Source organism: Hylobates moloch, unplaced genomic scaffold, assembly GCF_009828535.3.
Source record: "Hylobates moloch isolate HMO894 unplaced genomic scaffold, HMol_V3 SCAFFOLD_15, whole genome shotgun sequence".
Taxonomy (NCBI): domain Eukaryota; kingdom Metazoa; phylum Chordata; class Mammalia; order Primates; family Hylobatidae; genus Hylobates; species Hylobates moloch.
Window position 1 is genome coordinate 70325260 of NW_026652290.1, and position 16632 is coordinate 70341891.

Here is a 16632-nt window from a genome sequence, read left to right on the forward strand (position 1 = left end):
TTCTCCCATCCCTGCTGAAGAGGCAGCAGGATGCAGATGACAACAGGGTCCTTTGCAGTCCTGCCCTATACCATAATACTTGACTGGTAAAGCTTCCAACGTATATATTACAGCTATTATTCCTCCAAAAGGTGAGTATATTAAAGGGTGTAGGGTAGGAAATCTCATGAGACAGCAGAAAACTGCTTCCCTTATCTACAAAGGATTGGGCGACACTGGACAAGATGAATTAACTCATGACCTTGATTTGCAATGACCCCCTTCACCTGCTCAGTCACACATACCATGAACAACAAAGAAAATGGTGGCTAGGCGCGGTGGCTCATGCCTGTAATCCCAGCACTTTGGGAGGCCAAGGTGGGCGGATCACCTGAGGTCAGGAGTTCGAGACCAGCCTCAACATGGAGAAACCCCGTCTCTACTAAAAATACAAAATTAGCCAGGCGTGGTGGTGCATGCCTGTAGTTCCAGCTACTCTAGAGGCTGAGGCAGGAGAATTGCTTGAACCTGGGAGGCGGAGGTTGCAGTGAGCCGAGATTGCGCCAAGCCGAGATCGTGCCATTGCACTCCAGCCTGGACGACAAGAGCAAAACTCCATCTCAAAAAAAAAAAAAAATAAAGAAAGAAAGAAATGGCAAGTAACATGGTAGAGTGCAAAGACATTGCAGGCATCGGGAAGTCTTCGCAGGCATCGGGAAAGCAGGGTCTGGGCCCAAGGTTTCAACAAAAATGTGATTCAACACAGGATTCAATGTTCTCTTCTATAAAAGGACAAGAAAAATATAATCTCCATATTGTGATCCTTCGCTGAAAAGTCAACTGCTGATTTACGGTCTAAAGCGTGATCGTTGTACATTCAAGTCATCCAGGAAACAGTGTTAAAGGTTTTTCAAAGCTCACTAATCAAATTCTGTCCAATTTGAAGTATAAAACTCTAGACATATTTGCCCAGAACTGGCCTTCACATACCATACAAATAGGCTTTCAAACTTCTTGCCTCTGCAGAATGTTCTAAACATAGGTGGCTGAAGACCTTCAACAGACATCCACAGAATGTACCCTGGACCCACCCACTCTTACTCCTTGACTCTCTTCTCTGTGTTACACACCCTATATCTAGTTCCACTAGCATGAATTTATGCCAAGAATCTAAGACCTACTCCTAGTGCAAACCCAAACCACAAAAATAATAACACATGAATCTAAAAAAAAAAAAAAAAAAGCGGATAGCTCAACAATTTGGCATGTATTTCAAAACCACTGGGTGGGGGGTAACAACTAAAAAGCCACCCTTGCTAATAAGGCATGTGCCCAGTGGCCTGAGAGTACTGGGTTCTCAGGTTGGCCAGAAGGACAGCAAACAGCCCAACACCCTGGGAAGGTCTGTCTGAAGGCTTTGCTGAACTCACTCCACCACCCATCACAGGGAGGGAACGAGGCAGAGACAACACTGGTTGAAGTTTTACAGCTGCCGACCTGGCAGGAGGAGTCAGCTGGGGCACCTGCCAAGATCCCCGGCCACCTGCTAGTCAGCGGCTCCTTGAGGTCCTGCCTTTCCCAAAAACGAACTACCCATCCAGACAGAAGGAGGACCCTTCGCCAGGGACAAAGGCCAACCAGAAACACAGGATCAAAAAGGACAGGATTAGGGGAAGGAGAAAAAGACAGTAAGGGGCACGCTGCAGTGGAGAAGGAGCTGCACCAGTAACATCATGACAGGTCCCACAGAAAAGACTACATGCATTATTGATCATGCAATCATTGTGATGGATGGCAACTTTACTACAGTGACTCAGGAGCTGTAATTCTGGGGCTAAGCTTGGCCGTTCTGAAAGAGCAGGTCTAGAGCAGAATATGTAAGGTGCATTTCACAGATGGCCTCTTATCGAGGAGGCAAGTAACTCCTAGTTTATATGTATTTAGGGTTAACAATTTTTTTTGTGAATTATAAAATCCTTTATGCGTTATACTGGAGTCAGAAAATGTCTTTAACGAAGCAAGGGAGCAAGATCAAAATGAAAACCTGCTTGGATTAAAATATTTCTAAATAAACAAGCACAAAACGTGTTCCTCAGCCAATTGTCACTCTTTTGGGTGAATCTCTCACTAAAGGAGCACCCAGACTTCTTTCAGGTTTTGAATTAACAGGTTTTTTTTACAAGGAAACTCTGAGGATTTGCCAGAAACAACAGTCAATATACTTCCTTAGTGCCCTGTCCTAAAGAGTTACAGCCCAATTCCAACCCTCCTCCCTACAGAGAGGCAAATAGAGAGGTCATGGGTGGGTGCAGAGAACAGAGGTGAAACAGACTGAGATCTGTGCCGGGAGGGCTCCCCAGGGCTACCACGGTTCTTAGAAACTCAAGGTAGGTGGGAGGAAAGAAGAGGAGGAAGAGATGTCAAAAATAAAAAAACAAGCTCTTGTGTTCCTGCCCTCTCTTCCTGTTCCCCTCCCTTCTAACTCTCCTCACAGAGTCAGGAGCAGGCCCCAGGAAGTGCAAGAGTGCTGGAAAAATCACGCAGGGTCTAAGTTCCTCAGGTTCACACCCCCACATTGGAAAAGACCCAGAAGATTCCATCCAGGGACTAGACCAGAATCAACACCCTCATAACACACGAGGGGCAGGAAATGGACTCAACAGAGACACACAAAGCCCCAGTCAACTAGCGTGTCCTCTTACAATGGAGCACTTGGTGAACAGCAAATGCTTAAGAAGCCGGAAGGAGGGAGACAGAGAGGAAAAGAAATCTATTCGGTGGCTCAGTAGAGGATGAGGCTGTGGGTCCTTGGGGACTCCCTCCTTTGTTCCACCCTTCCTGGGAAGGCACAATGACATCACCCCTGCACTCCCCACCCAGCAAGGCTTGGGGAGATGGGCCAGACAGTCTGAGGAGGAGCAGGAGGCCCTTGGCACGGACGATGAAAGGCAATCCAGGAGTGCTTCCAAGCTCAAGCTGCTGTGACTGAGGCTAGCTGCGTGAGGAGGTGTTGGGGCAGCAGAGGGCAGTGAGCCGACTTCCAGCCCTATGAGCATGAAGCAATCGTGGTGATAAAAAAAAGGTAGCACTTACAAGCTCCATACTGGTTTGGTTATTTAGACCCAAGTTTCTCCAGCAGGGGCAATTTTGATTCCTTGGCACATTTAGCAATTTGGCAATGTCTACATACAGTGTTGATGGTCACGATTCACGAGTAGATGCTACTAGCATTTAGAGGGTAGAGGCCCAGGATGCTGCTTAACATCCTAGAGTACACAGGATGGCTCCCACAACAAAGAATTATCCGGCCCAAAATATCAGCAGTGCTAGGTTGAGAAATCTTGGAAGACACTCCCCAGAGAGCACCCCTCCAAGGTGGGTTGCTATTCTTTCATCATCCTCTTTGATGATCTGCAGGTCAGCTCGAAGGCAGCAGAAATGCCCTGCCTTCAGGCCCACTCACGCCACCAAGGGCACGCCCTTTGCAAGGCAGAGGAGCAGCAGCACCAGCAGCAGGGAGCCGGGGTGGGCTGGGTCTGGGCGTGTGAGGTGGGCACTTCTGTGCCTCACACCATTTCCATTCTCCATTTACCTTTTCTGGGCCTTGTATTGCTGTTATCAAGTCCTCCCCAAGAAGCTGACGCAGCTAAACCTTTGAGTAGGTTCCCAACCAGCCCTGCCCCAAACTTGGTAAGTGGTGCCTCCAAGGAACAAGCACTTCTGTCCCCCTGCCCTCTGGGGGTATCTCTCAGCTATACCTGCCCCCTACCCTCCCACAGTTTACTAAGCTTGCATATTATAAGGACTCACCTAAAGACTGCACAGCACCAAACAAGAGGAGGTAAAGTGCACATCAAAGTGCCCAGAGTGTTGTAACTGCTCTAAATTAGTTCCTTCTTTTTTCCAGCAAAGAAATAGTCTCATTAATTCAAATCATTTAAGAAATTGGCCAGGTGTGGTGGCTCACGCCTGTAATCCCAGCACTTTGGGAGGCTGAGAGGTGGATCTCCTGAGGTCAGGAGTTTGAGACCAGCCTGACCAACATGGTGAAACTCTATCTCTACTAAAAATACAAAATTAGTCAGGTGTGGTGGCACATGCCTCTAATCCCAGCTACTTGTGAGGCTGAGGCAGGAGAATCACTTGAACCCAGGAGAAAAAGGTTGCAGTGAGCCTAGATTGTGCCATTGCACTCCAACCTTGGTAACAAGAGCGAAACTCTGTCTCAAAAAAAAAGAAACTTACCAGAGGGTCATGGAATCGTAAAATCTCAGGACTGAACAAGATTTGGAAGTTACGTAAATCACTTTTCTTTCAAAAAAATCCCTTCTTCAACACCTGGGCCAGCTATTTAAAAATCCCAGAATATGAGGAAATTATGTGTGTGGCAGAAGGTTGTTTAATAGTTATATGGAAAGAAAATGACTTGTTTTTTTCTTCTTTATTAAAATATAATTATAGCATTCACTTAGCACTTACTATGTCCCAGGCACAGTCATCCTTCAGTATCTAATCCCAGTATCTAAGGGGAATTTGTTCCAGGACCTCCCTCAGAAACCAAACTCCTTATGCTCAAGTCCCTTATATAACATGGTATATAGTATTTGCCTATAACCAACATACATCTTCCTGTATACTTTAGATAATCTCTAGATTATTTATAACTAATACAATGTAAATACTGGGTAAATAGTTGCTATATTGCATCTTATTTGTATTATATTCTATTGTATTGTTAATTTTTTTTTTCAAATATTTTCGATCTGTTGTCAGCTGAATCCACAAATGAGGAACCTGCAGATACGGAGGGCTAACTGCACTTACAATCCCCACAACTGCCCCATGAGGCAGGAGCTAGCAACTCTCCAGGCAGGCTGGCTCCAGAGCCCGGGTTCTCACTCACTATGCAATAATGCCTCATGCACAGCATTTTAAAAAGTGTTTCTGCCAGACACAGTGGCTCACGCCTATAATCCCAGCTTTAGGAGGCTGAGGCAGGCGGATCATGAGGTCAGGAGTTTGAGACCAGCCTGACCAACATGGTGAAACCCCGTCTCTACTAAAAATACAAAAATTAGCCGGGCATGGTGGCACGCGCCTGTAATCCCAGCTACTCAGGAGGCTTGAGGCAGGAGAACTGCTTGAACCTGGGAGGTGGAGGTTGCAGTGAGCCAAGATCATGCCACCGCACTCCAGCCTGGGTGACAGCGTAGACTCTGTCTCAAAAACAAAAACAAAAACAAAGAAAGTGTTTCCATGATACAAGACTTAGAATCACCCACCATCTCACCATCCTAACTAATGCAAGTCCTTATTTTGTAAAAGGTCTGCTGCAATATTGGATAACTCTCCATCTGTTGGGATGGTGTCTCCATCAAGACTAGACCTGTCTCTGTGGCCCACTAAGGCTTGCACCACCTTCAGAGTATGCAGAATAGGTCTCCTCACTTCACCATGTAAAGGCCTTCAGGTTCAAACACTTCTCACCATCCCCTCTTTGCAATGCTGTCCAATGTGGTACAAGTGGGATCCAAAATCACGCCTGAGGACCCCACCTCTAGGCAGCCTGGACATCAGTTACCTACCAACACAACCCAGGACTCGAGGCAGCTGCAGCTCTGGCAGTCCAGGGAGTAAAGTGGAAAACAAAGTGAAAAAAGGACAAAAAGAACCAGCATCCCTCCGTGGGAAGAATGTGGTGAGGCCGTCTCTGTGACATGACAGGGGTGGCAGAAAGAGAGAAAGGCTCCTAACAATGGTCTCAAAATAAGCTTCTCAGGACCACAAATCCTACCAAAATGACCTTGGAGCCCTGAGAACCTAGGAACCAGAAGTGGTTATGAGTGTGAAGACCCAACCAGCTCAGCCTTTAGTTCCACAGGTTCAGAGATAAGTAAATTAGCTAACTACTGTCAATGAGAACTACTGAGACAAGAAACCCACTGTCACGTGAGTGGCAACATTTACATCAGATTCTGATTCCCAGAAGGAGTAAATTATAAGGGAAATCCTAGTATGGTGCTCCTTCCTCCAGACAAAATTTTATAAGATGGTGTGTCTGCAATAACATTGCCATGCATCTGAATGGCACTTCACACTTTCTCTAAGCTCACTAGATCTTCACTGTAAACTATCAGGTAGGTGGGATGCTAGAGTTATCTCTAGCAAAGCCCAAGGCTCAGTGGGGTTAAGGGCTGCTAAGTGTCACCAGCCAGTAGTGGTGAGGTTCTCGGCTCTTTCTCACCCACTCCAGTCAGGCAAGAGGGATTAAAATGCATAGCTACACCTTCTCTTGTCATATACTGAGATTCACTATCTTTTGTTGTTTGGTTTCTGATAAACAACTTGAAATTCTCAGAAGATGTATTAGAAAAAAAGGATGAGGTAGTCGGGCGCGTTGGCTCACGCCTGTAATCCTAGCACTTTGGGAGGCCAAGGCAGGTGAAACACCTGAGGTCAGGAGTAGTTCGAGACCAGCCTGACTAACATGGAGAAACCCCCATCTCTACTAAAAATACAAAATTAGCTGGGTGTGGTGGCACATGTCTGTAATTCCAGCTACTCGGGAGGCTGAGGCAGGAGAATCGCTTGAACCCGGGAGGCAGAGGTTGCGGTGAGCCAAGATGGTGCCATTGCACTCCAGCCTGGGCAACAGGAGCGAAACTCTGTCTCAGAAAAAAAAAAAAGAAAAAAGAAAAAAAAAGTACAAGGTATTTAGAACTGAGAAACACATTTGCTTAATGGTTAAAAAAAAAAGGGCTGTGACTATCCTCTCCACCATCATCCTCTTCTAGAAGCATAACATCTACTTCTTTTCTTTTTGGGGAATGACTGTGATAAATATTGAAAGGCTGTAATGCATCTATATAATTTTTTAATTTATATTTTTAAATTAATTAACCAATGAATTTATTAGAGAAGGAGTCTGTCACCCCAGCTAGAGTATAGTGGTGTGATCACAGATCACTGTAACTTTGGACACCTGGGCTGAAGCAATCTTCCCACCTCAACGTCCAGGGTAACTAGGATTATAGGCATGCACCATCACACCTGGCTTTTTCATTTTTTTTTTTTTGTAGAAATAGGGTCTCATTAGATTGCCCAGGCTGACCTCAAACTCCTGGTCTCAAGTGATCCTCCCACTTTGGCGTCCCAAAGTGATGGAATTACAGGTGTGGGCCACTGCACCCAGCCCCATATTTATTTACTCTGGAGAATTTGCTATAACTGAAAAAACGAACACTGTGTTAGCATGAGTCAAGTCACAGGATACAGAAATAGCTTTGATGAGCAGAAGGGCATTGCAGGATGGAAATGATTGTACGGCATCTTTCTGCAATACCCTCAGCACAGAGTGCTAAACACAACTATATTCACCATATGCCACAGTTCTGGTTATGGACAGGGATGGGAGCCAGGAATGAAGGAAAGCCAGAAGGCATGGAACATCTCCGGATGGAAAAACAGGGAAATATAGAATCAGGAACTGTTAAAAGACCTTATTCATTATTCCCCTAAAGACTGAATTTATACCTGGCTTAAGAGAAGGAATCTTTCTTTTACTTTTCAAGTAGTCTGAACCTGCATGTATAACCCAGTAATATTTTCTATCGGGCTCTCCAACTGTGCTAAGATAATGGCCTACCTCCTAAATAAGAGACAGCAATCATGTAGTTTTTGCTTTGCACAGACATATAGTTAAGTTAGGTGTAGACGGGTTCAAAGTAAGAAAGAAAGGAATTACAGGGATGGAAGCTAAGAAGAAATCAAAAGGAGAGGAAACAATCATCCCATGAACATATCCCCATTATTTAAATCGATAATACTGTGTTAGCTGACTAATTTGAAATTGAGAGTATTAGTGAGCTCCAATATTACAAAGTGCATACTATAGCTAGAACTCTGTGTCTAAGATAAAATCTCTTACCCTCAATGAATTAGAAATCTAGCTGGGGATACAAAATAAAAAGTTAAAAAATAACAAAAAGACATTACAAAGAAGTACAAGATCAGTTGCTAAGAGAATAATTTTGACAATGTATTTTTGTGTGTTTTGAACAAAGCTCACCACAATTTGGGTGGTTTCAGACCCCAACCGAACTCCCCTGCCTTGTGCCTCTCTCTGCATTCTAATCCACCTTAAACATCACTACCATAGCCATGTTCCTCAAACAGTGGTTTTTCAAAGTTGCAGCACTGCACCAAAACCTTCAACGGACCCCAGCTATCCAGAAGACAGTTCACATCTCTGAGCCTGGCATTTAAAGGTCCCAAACAGGCTCTCCTAAGGCATCAGCTTCATCTGGGAACTTTCCTGACACGCCATCTTTTGTTCCAACCTAACAGGTCTTACTCTCATGCTCTGAACTCTCATCTTGCACACTGCTTTTTCCCATCTTTGCTTCTATCATTCTTCTAACCTGGAAGGCAGTTTTCTCTTACCCTTCCTTTAAGATCCAGCCAAGATTAGTTCTACCAAGAGGCCTTGTCCTATCAGATGTCAGCAATCATCATTTGATGGGATGTGGTCTCTCATCTTTTTATTATACATCTCGTGTCCTATCTCTTCAACTAACTTGCAGTTGGCTCAGAGGCAAAGGCCCAATCCTATTCCTGTTTAGAGCTTTAGCATATAACTGACATAAAGTAGGTGCACAATAAACATTTGTTGAATGAGTCAGCAAACCTCCAGTGTCCAACAACTAGGTCTCAATAAATCTTATTGTTGGTGGTGGTCTCACTGAAATATGTTGAGGAGGAGGGAAATTTCAAATCACAAAGACAGGCCCTAGGCAGTTAAATGTTGTCATTGTATAGCACTAAAAATATCTGACAGGTGAATTGCTTCTTGCAATTTTTCCTCAATGTCTGAAATACGGATAAAAATGCAATTTTGTGGTGCTGTCATTCAGACTAAAATGGGTCCAGAGCCAACCTAAAATGTTTGACAAATTTTGTTTTTTGTTTGCTTGTTTTATCTTTGGGCAATTGCCACCACATACCTGTACGGTAAAGTGAGGTTGCAAAATACACAACAGTGTGATTAGGACATTATTGTAACATATTACAACATTATTTAAACATGACCCAATCAGGCCAATTGTCACAAGACTTAATTTTTTGCAACTTTAACAATTTATATATTAAAGTTCAATTCTTGAATGTTTTAAAATAAAGAATAAAAAAGGATCCTAACTCAAAACAAAAGAATCGTGGTAGGGTGGAGTCCCCCTATATGCCTTAGCTTGAAAAAATAAATCATTTCCCATGAGTAACATGCAAAATACACACAGCAGGAAGCCGGAAACAGGCAGCTGGCTGTATTGATAACAGAGAATCCAACTGTTATCTTGAGGCAGCAAGAGGAAGGAAACTAATCTTTTGACTGAAGTCCTCCCTGTGACAGACTAGTCTGAAGGCCTTAAATTCGCGTTTGCTGATTTGTATAAAACTAGAACTTGAGTTAAAATAGTTTCCTTAACTGTTTAACTTGCTTCATAGACAAAACACATGTAAATATCTGCTCTAAATGCATGAGAAGCAAATATGCAATTGTCTCCTAGTATGTACAGTCTGATGGGCAGACTACATGAGCGCTCTATGACCTGACACCTACAGGTTGCATCCGCTGGGCAGTCCCTCCTGCAGCTTCCAGAGGGCTTTTCTTCTGAGCGGCACAACCCTGGTTTGCCAGTGTGGAGACCAAGGCACTGCAGGGACAACTTCTGAGAGGAGACCCACAATAACTGAGAAATGAGGCTCTGTCCCCAGGGTCCTGCCTCTGTCACAGTCTACGTCAAGGTGAGGTGCATAAAGTTACAATCCATAAGAAGCCAAGACTCTGGAGGCAGCCGAGGTTATGGTGGGGGCTTTCTCTGAAAATAAGAGGCAAAGCAACACAACTACCTCTTCTAAGATGAGAGCTAAGGTGGGAACCAGTGTGAATTAATCAATAATAAGTTAATTGTAGATTTAAAGATAACTAAGAGTACAATTGGATTGTTTGTAACACCACAAAAGATAAATGCTTGAGGGGGTGGATATCCCATTGTTCTTGATGTGATTATTAAGCATTGCGTACTTATATTAAAACATTACGTACACTATAAATATATACACCTACTATGTATCCACAAAAATTAAAAATAATTTTTAAAAAACAAAACCAATAGTGAAAGGTGCCAAAACCAGGGGGAAAAAGCAAATGTAAAAAAACCAGAATTAGGACCTAGTGATAAAATTCTCAGTAACTGTTCACTGCGTTTGACTAAAAATGGGTAGCATGCTTCCAAACTGCTTTCACATACAGGAAGTCGTATCCTGAGCCCGTTAACCTGCTACTCTCCATCTCTACAGGATGGGAACTGCAGCCAGGGTGATTGATCAGTTAGGGCAAAGGCTGAAGTAAGCCCAGGCGTTCACTGGTGATGCTGTGTTAGGATCTTCACTCATTTTCCTTCCTTCATTACAGCCTGTTATTTCTAACTAACTGAGGTGGCTGAGGCACAGACTGGTTTTGGGATCCCCCCGAGGGCATGCTGCTAGCAAATAAACACCCAGAATTAGAGCCCACATTTATCTGAACCCTACAGAATCCCAAAGCACCTGAGGCACTCCATCCCACACAGGGAGTTGTGGGATGGTATCTATTTAGTTCCAACCACCATCCCACACTGCCTGAGGAAAACAAGACATTACCTCCCCAAAACAAGAAGAAAAAACTCATAACCATCCATGTCTGGTCAGTTCCTTCAGACTGAGTTAAAAGATTAATTTAAAATAGGAGTCAGCAAACTTCAGCCAGTAGCCTCTTTTTATGTAGCCTGGGAGATATACAGGTTTTACATTTTAAGAGGGTGGTTAAAAGGAGGAGGAAGAGGAAGGGGAGGATGCTGATGATACCCCATAGAGACTCCATGTGGCCCACAAAGCCTAACAGTTATTATCTGGTCCTTTATAGAGAAAGTTTGGCATGTCCTGGTTTAAAACATTTCAATATAACAATACTGTTGATCCCACATCCCATTTGTTAGACTCCACTTCAAATCAAAATTAGCTTAGCAAATAGGTACTAAGTGCTTGCTATGAACAAGGCACCACACTGGGTACCATTTTAAATTTTGCTATTGAATATGTTGCCAGGTTAATGCTTAGTAGCCACATGCATTTTCTGGTAAGTGATATCCACATGTCAGGTCAGCAAAGGGTGAACTCGGGGAACCCCCTCCACTCCCCAGCGGAGCAGGTATTTATCTGGCTACCTTCACTTATGGGATGGACAGTGTGCCACCCCAGTTGTCAGGAGGGACAAACTATGGTAATCACCACAGGCTAGACCTCAAGGCTGCACCCTCACCTTCAAAGGATGAGAAGGGTGGAACAGTTGAGGCCTGATCTTCCAACTTCCCAGCCCTCCCCACAAGCTGAAGGCTCTTCAGCTCTTACTTTGATGGACACTTCATACACCATCACCTCTTTTCCCCCAGTCCTCCATGGAAGGGGACTTCAATCCAAGGTGGGCTGAGGGTAACTTGCAATGCCCTTAAAAGTTAGGAAAAGCTTAGAACTAAATAGATACCATACACTTAATTATTAAACTTAACACAGAACGGCAGAGCTTAACACAGAATGGCAGAACATTAACACGAATACAGACTAAGTAGAAAATAATGTTTTAAAGGGCACCAACCGTAACAGGAACACTCAAGACTTTATAGAAGTAGTATAATTGCAACATATGGAGGAGGGAGACGTCTATGTGATATTTTTCCTAAGCAACATTAAAGAAGCAGTAAATATTACATTCTATACCAGTCTACCATGTGGCACACAAATTCACCAGTAAAGATAAAATCCTCTACTTCATTTTCAAGGGTTAAAGGTCAGCTTTTGTTGTAGGAGCCTTGGATTAAGCAGAGGTATTGAGAGGGAATTCAAATTTGCGATGTTTCTTATTTCATGCAATACACACAAAAAGTAGCTTTAATATTCTATGGGGCATGTAAGCCAGTCAGAGGTAGTTTATTAAAAAATCAAATAACATGCTCCCTGGCCCTTGCTTATTATGGTTTTCAATCTACTCCAGGTTTCCAGAATTCTTAAGGCCAAAATAATTAAGGGCAAAGAGGGAAAAATAGAACTCTTTCAAACACACCAGTCACATTATCTTCAGACATTTAAGATAGAAGAGGATTCTGCTCTACCTCAATGTTTTTGCACAGATGCCCAGAGAAGCTGACGTCACCAGCAAGATAACGGTACCAATTCCAGCCACTCGTGACAGTTACCGACAGCTCTCCTATTTAATGAGGATGTCAAAGTTAACAGTAATTCATTGAATCCAAAAAGCTAAGGTCTGACGGATATTGTTTCTTTGAAACCAGAAAGACACAAAGACCAGAAAGGGGGGCGTCAAAGACTTAAAGCCACCACACAAAGCTGTCTACTGTGCATGGACAGTATAGCACTGACTAAAATAATCAATCCCTGAATGAATTATGGCAGCTCCCATCTAAGATAAGCTAAGATACAGAAATCCTCCAAATAAGGCTATACAGCATGTACAAATTTATCTGCAAAGGATTAGCATTTTGGAATAAAGAAAGCCACAGCAATGCCAAGTTATCACTTGAAACTATAGAATTATGACAAGATTCCACTTAATGAGAAGAGGAATTATATTTAAAAATAAATGAACATAAATACAAAAGGATTTAAAAATTGGCTTCTGTTCTGAAGAACATTACACATTAGTCACCTAAACCCTTTTAGGCCAGTGACCATGACCTACTATAGAAACATTCAGGGTTGAAACAACAGATTGATAAATTAAATACGACTGTCTCAATTCCAGTGCCAAACTCCACAATCACAGTTGTCTACGCAAGTAAGCCACGAACTTCCAATGTGTGTTTGGGGAGGAATGGGGTAAAGTCATCTCCAAACCACACTTGGATTTCAGAAGTAACGAACAACCGTGACAAGATTAAAAAACAAAATGTATAATTTTATACTGACAAGCCGCTCCCTGATTTAGAAAATTCTGAAACTAAAGAATTTTAAAGTTTAGTACCATTTTCTAAGTGATATCCCAATGTGTAACCCAAAATTCCACTTCTCACAGAGTATTGTTCATTCAGGAAGTAATTTACTGAATGATAGGCTGACCCAATCCAGTTATATACTCAACCAGCCAACTATTCCACTGCCTGAAAAATTATTCCAGGTAGAACACTAGTACCCAACACTCAGCCATAAAGGTCGCCTGCCATTTTTTCATCTTGGGTTAGTCAACAGCAACCATTTATTGAGTAACTAATATAAGGACACTGGGAAGGACACCTAAAAACAATAAGAGTACTCTCTTTAAAAATGTAAGGAGTAATTTCTGACTCCATGAGGGTTCACAGCATTAGATAATTGATACTCAGCTACCATTCAATTATTTTACAGGTATCTTAACATGTAAAAGAGAAAGTTATTACACATAGGGTCAAACACTGAAAAACACTTCTGCTAACTTCCTTTGTGGCTTTCCTCAACCTCACACATAGAGTGGTTATACAAGATTTCTTTCAAAGCCAAATACTACAGAATTTTGGTGGACAAATCCTATAAGTACCCAATGTACATTGCTTGTTTTAATAACGGAGGACAGAAAAACTGGAGGAGAAAATGACCTCAGATTCAACCCCACGATGACTAGCCAACAGGCAGGGTGGCACCATAAGATCCCTCACACTGATCAGAAGAGGGCAAGGCAGTTGACAGTTTATAGAACACAAGAGTGTTCCTGTGTTGTTACTTTAAATCAAAACCTATTTTGCATTATAGGAACACTAACCAAAGCTTTAAACACACTTTTATACAAGACAATGTATGGCCTGGGTCATATTCAATCTTCTAAGCTTAAAACTGGTCATCTGTCTAAATTTAATTTTCTCCAAATGCAAAAGGAAAGTTTTGAACAAGAGGGCATAAATGGGGAGATCTGTTTTTCTGTTGTTCTATTTATTTTGGAAATGTAAACCTCTTGCAGAGTGTTGCTAAACTTAAATGCAAATCTCTTCCCATAAAACAGAATACAGATCTCTGTAACATCCATGAATGCATCCACGTGCAAGCCTCCCACCCCACCTCTCCCTTGTCCCTATACACGCAAGGCTTCATCTCCCACTCTAAAAAGTCAGGTGTTTCCAACAGGTGTGGGGACCTGGCTGTTTGTAGTTTTGTCAGTTTGAGTGTGAGGAGGGAGACAGTAAGCCAATATTGTCTCAGGAGCAGTCTTATTGTTCAGCTACCTTGACATAGCCTACGAAGCTTCTTGCTCTAGCTGATTTGTTCTTCAGAGGCATTTTATTGTTTAATAATGACCTTGGCTGCTTCTCAAAAGCCTCCCTAAAGATAATAATCTTGGATCTGGGTGGGAAGGGCTGGAAATTTACAGCTGTTCTGCTGGGGTGGCAGATAGCAGAGGATCCACTTTCAGGACTAGGTGGAAGTAGGTGAAAATAAACTATAACCCCACTCTATACAACATTTGAAGGACAAATCCTTTCACCTACTGAAGGCATGGAGAAACTAGGACACTCACATGTGGTTGGTGAGAAGGTAAGTAGTGATATCAAAATTTATAATATGTATTTCCTCCATCTACTAATCACATCTATAGATATTTGTTTTCTAGAAATACTTGTGCAGGAAGATGAAGATGTACAGAATGTGCACTACAGATTTAAAAAATAATTGTCAAAAAGAATAGCAACAGCAAAACAGAAAAGACTAGAAACTAAATATACATTAATAGGTTGAATAATTAAAATACGGGACATGCTTATAAAAGAATAAGATGTATGCATTAAAAAGAGTAAGGAAAACCTATAGCATACATGCTTGGGAAAGTGGTCATATAATATTACTGAATGCAAGAGTCCCTTATAGAACAGTGTATAATATTCAGTATGATCCTATGAATATATATGTTTAAATGTAAGTAACTGCATAAAAAGATACCGAAGTATATCTTCCAAACTATTAACTGTCTTCTCTCAAGGGAGTAGAAGCAAAGACAGGAGGCATTTCCACTTCTGTATTTCTATTAATACACTGCTGGTTTTCTGTTTTTGTTTTTTTAGGAGCACATATTAATTTTGAAAAATTTAAAGAGCATTTCCATTTAAGGGGAAATATGAAATGATTTTTTAGTTGATAAGAGAATTGAGGTTCACTCGATGGGTCTGGGACTGATAAGTAGGAATAAAAAGAGCACGCACTGGAGGAAAACATACTCTTCTGGGGCATCACAAAAGGTCCTATGTGTACTGCTGCCTTCAATGAATACGCTAAAATAAAATGCCACCCTGAATTGTCATGTCTTTCTTCTGGGGCATACTAAATTGGTAGTTAACTTTATATAACATTTGTAAGCATAATATGGCAAACAAACATTAATACTTCCTTGTAATAGATGGAGACACTGAGGATATTTATTTTTAAAAAGTGACATTCGGCCGGGCACAGTGGCTCACGCTTGTAATCCCAGCACTTTGGGAGGCCGAGGCGGGCGGATCACGAGGTCAGGAGATCGAGACCACGGTGAAACCCTGTCTCTACTAAAAATACAAAAAAAAAATTAGCCGGGCGTGGTGGTGGGCGCCTGTAGTCCCAGCTACTCGGAGAGGCTGAGGCAGGAGAATGGCATGAACCCGGGAGGCGGAGCTTGCAGTGAGCCGAGAGTGCGCCACTGCACTCCAGCCTGGGCGACAGAGCAAGACTCCGACTCAAAAAAAAAAAAAAAAAAAAAAAAAAAGTGACATTCACTGAAGAAACACTGAGGTCTACAGAATGCCAGGGGAGTAGTTTTCAAACCATGTTCCTACCAAGGGATGCAGAAAGAGCAAAGCTCAGGGTCAGCCTCCAGGTATCTTCTCACCTGCACTTTGGTCAGAAAAGCTCCCATTTCATAACCTTGATTTACTGGGGTTCCACCTCAGGTTTCATCTACAGGAAAAGCAAATCCATTCTTAAAAAGGTTTTAAATTGCTCTACTAAGCAGTAGGAAATAAGGAGAGACGCAGAAAGAGTTTACAGTTTACTGACACCAGCCTCATTAACAGGTAATTATACTGCATGGGAACAGATGGCAACAGAGGATCAAGCAAAGCACTGTGCGACCAACTGATCAGAGGTGAGTCAAGGGGTCAAAGCTTCAGAGCTGACAACTGAGTCCAGGGGACATCAAGCAGCTGCAAGAATAAGATCAGAGGCGAATGGGGGTTGATCCACCAGTGCTTCAGCTACACACATGGGAAGGGCTCCAGCATGGTCCTAGATGACGGAGGAATTAAATTATCTTCTTCCATGTCCACCCCTATAGTCAGGGTTTACTGAGTGTTTACTAGGGCCAGGTACTCTTCTAAGCACTTCATTAAAACTCAATTCTCAAAACTACTCAGTGAAGTAGGTACTCTTACCACCAAACATATTTTGTATAAGAGCAAATTCAAGCCTAGAAAAATTCAGTTATTTGCCCACAGTCACGAAGCAAGCACAGTCCCAGCAGTTTGACTTGATAGCCCCCACCACTCTACAGAGAGTTCTACATTAGCAAGGACCTTTGGCTCCAACTGATATGAAATGGGGTTCAAGCCTTAA

At 42.5% G+C, this 16632-nt stretch overlaps 1 protein-coding gene across 4 annotated transcripts in view; it reads right to left on the minus strand.

Moving 5' to 3' along the window:
* Positions 1–16632, minus strand: part of SPTBN1 (spectrin beta, non-erythrocytic 1) — a 220518-nt gene that overhangs the window by 71459 nt on the left and 132427 nt on the right. The window lies entirely within an intron of this gene.